This window comes from Gossypium hirsutum, chromosome A01, assembly GCF_007990345.1.
Source record: "Gossypium hirsutum isolate 1008001.06 chromosome A01, Gossypium_hirsutum_v2.1, whole genome shotgun sequence".
NCBI lineage: Eukaryota > Viridiplantae > Streptophyta > Magnoliopsida > Malvales > Malvaceae > Gossypium > Gossypium hirsutum.
In genome coordinates, this window is record NC_053424.1 from 108,513,549 (window position 1) to 108,519,130 (window position 5,582).

At 33.4% G+C, this 5,582-nt stretch overlaps 1 non-coding gene across 1 annotated transcript; it reads right to left on the reverse strand.

Annotated features, from left to right (window-relative positions):
- Positions 1-476: 476 nt before the first annotated feature.
- LOC121207815 (small nucleolar RNA R71) lies at positions 477-583 on the reverse strand. Its single transcript, XR_005902928.1, has one exon. It is a non-coding gene; the product is annotated as a small nucleolar RNA R71 (small nucleolar RNA).
- Between the last annotated feature and the right edge of the window lie 4,999 nt (positions 584-5,582).

A 5,582-nucleotide genomic window follows, 5' to 3' on the forward strand; every position in this document is an offset into this window, starting at 1 on the left:
AGGAAGAGCACGAGGACGATACCAATAATACCGAGGAGATGGCTGAAAATCAGAATAATTTGCTACCTCTTATGGTTGTCGCGAATCCTGTAAGTCAAAATCCTGCTCCTCGTACTATGTATAACTATGCTAAGCTTAATTTAGTGGGGGCTGAATTGAGTATTGTTAGACCTGCAATTGCTGCAAATAATTTTGAATTGAAACCTAACACTATACAAATGATTCAATAGTTTGTTCAGTTTGATGGTTTGTAGGATGAAGACCTAAATACTCATTTGGCCAACTTCTTAGAGTTCTGTGATACTTTCAAAATTAATGACGTTTCTGATGATGCCATTCATCTTCGATTATTTCCTTTTTCATTGGGGAATAAAGCTAAATAGTGGTTGAATTCGTTACCACGAGGTTCCATCACTACTTGGGAACAACTGACCGAAAAATTTTTACTAAAGTATTTTTCGCCAGCTAAAACGGCAAAGTTGAGGAATGATATCTCTTTTTTTGTGCAAATGGATTTAGAAACTCTTTATGATGCATGGGAGAGGTATAAGGATTTATTGAGAGGGTGCCCTCACCATGGGTTGCCCTTATGGTTACAGGTTCAGACTTTCTACAATGGTTTGAACCCCTCAACTAGGTAGTTAATCGATGCAGCTGCCAGCAGGACCCTAAATAACAAAACACCTGAGGAGGCTTATAGGTTTATTGAAGAGATGTCACTGAATAATTATCAGTGGCAAGTCATGAGGACAAAGCCGACAAAAGCCGCTGGTGTTTTCAACCTCAACACGGTCACCATGTTATCAAACTAGGTAGAGCTCTTAAATAAAAAGATTAATTGTTTATGTGTCTCTACGTAGGTACATCTGGTGATGCAGTGTGACACAAATGGAGAGGGAATGAATAATCCAGAATGCCTAGCCTACGACTTTAGCACTAGAACAAACAAGTCAACTATATGGGTAACAATTCTAGACCTCAGAATAACCCCTATAGTAATATTTACAATGCAGGTTGGAGGAATCATCTCAATTTCTCTTGAGGTGGTTAAGGCAATCAAAGATCACAACCCCCTCCAGGCTTTCAACCACCTTACTAGCAGGAAAAGAAGCCGAACCTTGAGGAGATGCTAACAAAATTCATCTCGGTGTCAGAAACACTTTCTAAAACACAAAAACAACGCTTAAAATCAGTAAGCATCGATTCAAGGTCTCGAGAATCAAATAGGTCAGCTTGCTAAGCTGATCTCAGAAAGACCAAAAGGTAGCTTGCCTAGCAACACTTAGACTAACCCAAGAGAGCAGCTCCATGCGATTACTTTTCAATATAAAGAAGGGTTAGTTGACTCCAAACTAGAACCAAGGCAAGAAACTATGGTAAGTCAAGATAAGGTGAATGAAAGCCAAAATAAATAAAAACCGGTGAATAAAAAATATACACCTCGCGTGCCATACCCTAATGCGACAAAGAAAGACCGCACAGATGAACAATTCGGTAAATTTCTTAACCTTTTAAAAAAATTACATATTAACTTACCGTTTGTTGAAGCTCTTTCACAGATGCCCAATTCAATTAAATTTTTAAAAGAGCTTCTGGCAAGCAAATGGAAGTTAGATGATTCATCACAAGTGGAATTAAATGCAATTTGCTCAGCAATTCTACAAAATAAACTACCCAACAAGTTAAAAGATCCAGGGAGTTTTACTATTCCTTGTTTAATCGGTAGTTTGAATGTTAATAATGCTTTAGTAGATTTAGGGGCAAGTATAAATGTCATGCCCTATAAAATGTTTAAACAATTAGGTCTTGGGAAACCTAAACAAACTAGGATGAGTATACAACTGGCAGATAAAACTATTAGATTTTCTAGGGGTATTGTTGAGGATGTACTCGTTAAGATTGATAAATTTATATTCCCAGTCTATTTTGTTGTTCTAGACATGGATGAGGATAGTGACTTACTGATGGTCAATAAACTAACTAAAAATTCGACTAAGGCAAGTGCACCTATCGAACGGTAGTATAGTTATGGTGAGACTGGAAATATCGTATCCACAAGGACTAAAAGTACTAGTAATTACTATCTTTTTATTATCTAGCCTTAGAGTTAAAGGGATGTTTTTAACTAAGATCAACTATCTAATTAACTAAGAACACAACAGAGATTAAAGTTGGAAAATACGTTTGGAAAACCGATTGAGAAGACAATACCCAAGGAAGAATTCACCTAGACTTCACTTATTACTTTTGAATTAGACGATTTATTCACTTGACTTAATCCGTAGAAATCCCTAACTTATGTTAATATCTCTTTCGAGACTAAAAACAACTGACTCTAGGTTGATTAGTCAAAATCTCTTTCTAATTAAAACCCCTATTGTCGTATTAACTCGGTCTATGGACTCCCTTATTAGATTTGACTCTAATCTGACATATTTATGTCGTCCTATCTCTAGGATTGCATGCAACTCCGCTTAATTATGGAAGATATACTCTTAAACAGGGACTTTTTCTCCACTGAATAAGCACATCAAAACCTGAATTAATATCCTGGAATATTAAAGTAAGGATTAAAACTCATAACTAAGAATAAGAAAAGTATTTATCATATAATTTAAATAATAATAAGATTTGTCTTAGGTTTCATATCCCTTAGGTATTTAGGGAGTTTAGTTCATAACGGTAGGGGGAAACATCTCAAAATTAGGAAAATAACAAAACATAAGAAACCCAAAAACTTCGATAGAAATTGAATGGAGATATTCAGTCTTGAAGTAATTCCTGTTTTCGAGCTGATTCCAATGGCTGTCTTCAAGTATTTTCTTCTCTCTGCTCTCCGTGTCCCCTTTGATCCTCTTCTAGGGTGTTTTTATAGACTTTGGAATTCCCAAAATACCCCACAATTAGCCTTTTCTGAATAGAATTAGACTTGGGCTCGACAGGGACACGACCGTGTGCCACGCCCGTGTGAAGGTGCTCAGGCCGTGTACAATTCTGATATGGTTTAATGTCGACACGGCCATGACACATGGGCGTGTGGCTAGCTCGTGTGTCACACATGGGCGTGTAGATTACCCGTGTGGGAGTGCCTAGGCCGTGTGAAACACTGATTTTAGCCTATTTTGTCTGTTTTTGGCCAATTTCTTGCTATTTTCACTATCTTATGCTTTTCTGAGTATAAAACATGAAATTAACGGATTAGGAGCATCGAATTTAGTAACACCAAAGATAAATTATCCATAAATATGTCAAGCATGGGATAAAAATATGTATATAATATGGTTTATCAAATATCCCCATACTTAAGCATTTGCTTATCCTCAAGCAACATCCTCAACTCACAATTAAAATAAATTCTTCTCAACTTATAATTCTCATCAAGAATGTTTCGAAGTAATCCACAAGTAATCATTCATTGAGACTTCAACTAAAAGAACATTAAAGTTTCAAACAATCCAAGTTGAGCATTTTAATCATAAGATCATAGGTATCCCCTTTTATCTAAGTAATTACCTTTAATTCCAAATCGACAAGGGTTTACATCCTTACTAAAGATTCACTCAAATCACTAAAGGTGTTTAAGGTTCAATAATTAAGCACTCAATAGTCAAACATGAGAAGTTATTACCATAGGCTTGCATGAAAATCAAATCTCCACCATTTATAAATAAGATGATACACAATCAAAAGGTCTTTAACAGTGTTGTAATGAGGCTTGGGTTAAAGGTATGGATAAAGGCTGAAAAAGAGGGTTAGAATCGAGATTAATTTAATAGATTACTAATCTTAGAGACATAAAGCTAATTACTGAATTATAAACAAGTGCCAAATTAAAACTATCCAAAACTAATGAGGTGAGCTTTTTCTCAATATAATAACTTTGACTTATCCAAACTTTCTATAACCATATGTAATTATATGAATAAATATAAGGCTTCTTCTTCCTTTTTTTTAGGAATAAGAAAAGTTACAAAAATAGAGAGTAAGAAATAATTTATCAACTAAAATGAACGATTTTTTGTTTATTTATTTTATTATTATTATTTAAAAAAACTCAATATAACCCTTTTAGAAACATCTAACCTTCCCTGCAATTTCAAATTTGCAACCAATTCAATACAAACAACAACTCAATAAATACAGTCTTCATCCAAATCACATTCGTTTCATAACAATATCACTAGTCTTTATTTTATCTAACATTATATCCATTCATACTTTCAAGTAGTATTTAAACATCTTAGTTAATTTCCATTCATATCATAAATCAACTTATATTAACTTAACTAATATATTCATGAGTTAATACAAAACATAGTCATATAATTTCTAATACATGCCATATAAACCATTTAAAGTATTTATAACAAAATCTACCGAAAAATCAAGATAGTGTGACTTGAGCGTGATGATCCAATCCTCCGACCATCTTGTTAATCTACAAAGAGCAATAAACATTACAAGTAAGCTGACTATAGCTTAGTAAGTTTGTCGGCTTTAACTATAAATCTTACCAAATATTAGTTTTCCAAAATTCAAATCATATGGACATTTCAAGTAAGTTACTTTCATCCTGTAAGTCATAATCTCATTTAAAAAAAGTTTACTTAATTGAGCTCAATAACAATAATGATTACATTACTTACACTTCTTTTTCCACATGTTACATTTACGACTTAACAACTTGTGCATTCAAGGAACAGCTTACGGATTTGAGTACATCGTGATCTGAAGCCCGAAGGCTAACTGAAGCACACAAGTGTTAAATGGAAGCCCAAAGGCTAATTGAAGCATGCAAGTGCTAAACAGAAGCCCGAAGGTTAACTGAAGCTCATCAGAGCTAAACTGAAACCCCAAAAGGGTTAACTGAAACTTATATGAGTTAACGAAAGCTCGTAAGAGCTAAACAGGAAGCAAACACGAGAATTCACAACAAATGCTGAATCTCGGTTTACTTGGGTAATTTACCGTCAATTAATCTTTTTCACTGAACGATTGTACTCATTTCCTGTGTTCCGTTTCTCCGAAATACTCAGTTCAATTTCGTAACTTTTGTACATAATTTACTTATTTTCAACAATTAACATACATAAATATTAATCATCATTCATAAAATAGTATTTAAATTTAATAATTTAACCGTATGAACTTACCCGGAACAATTTGCAGTAGTTGTAGAGATTTCTGGAACTATTCCGAATTTTTCTCTTTTCCTCGTTTATCCTCAATTTCTTGTTCTATAATATAAAATTTTTCCATTTATTCATTAGTATTTATTCAAATTCTACTCTAATTTACAGCTTATGCACTTTAATTTTTGAAATTTCACTTTTACCCTAAATTTTACAAATTTTACAATTTAGCCCCTGCTCAATTAACCCTCCAATTGAACTAATTTTTCTCAATTAAAACTTTATTCTAATACTTTAAACTACTTCATAACCTTTTTAAATCATAATTTCAGCATTAGACCTTAATTCCAAACGTTTTCACAATTAGGTCCTAAAAATCAATTTCCACTAAAATTGCTTAATAAAATCATCATATAATAAGATTAAAACTTCAAATTCATGCTAAATCAT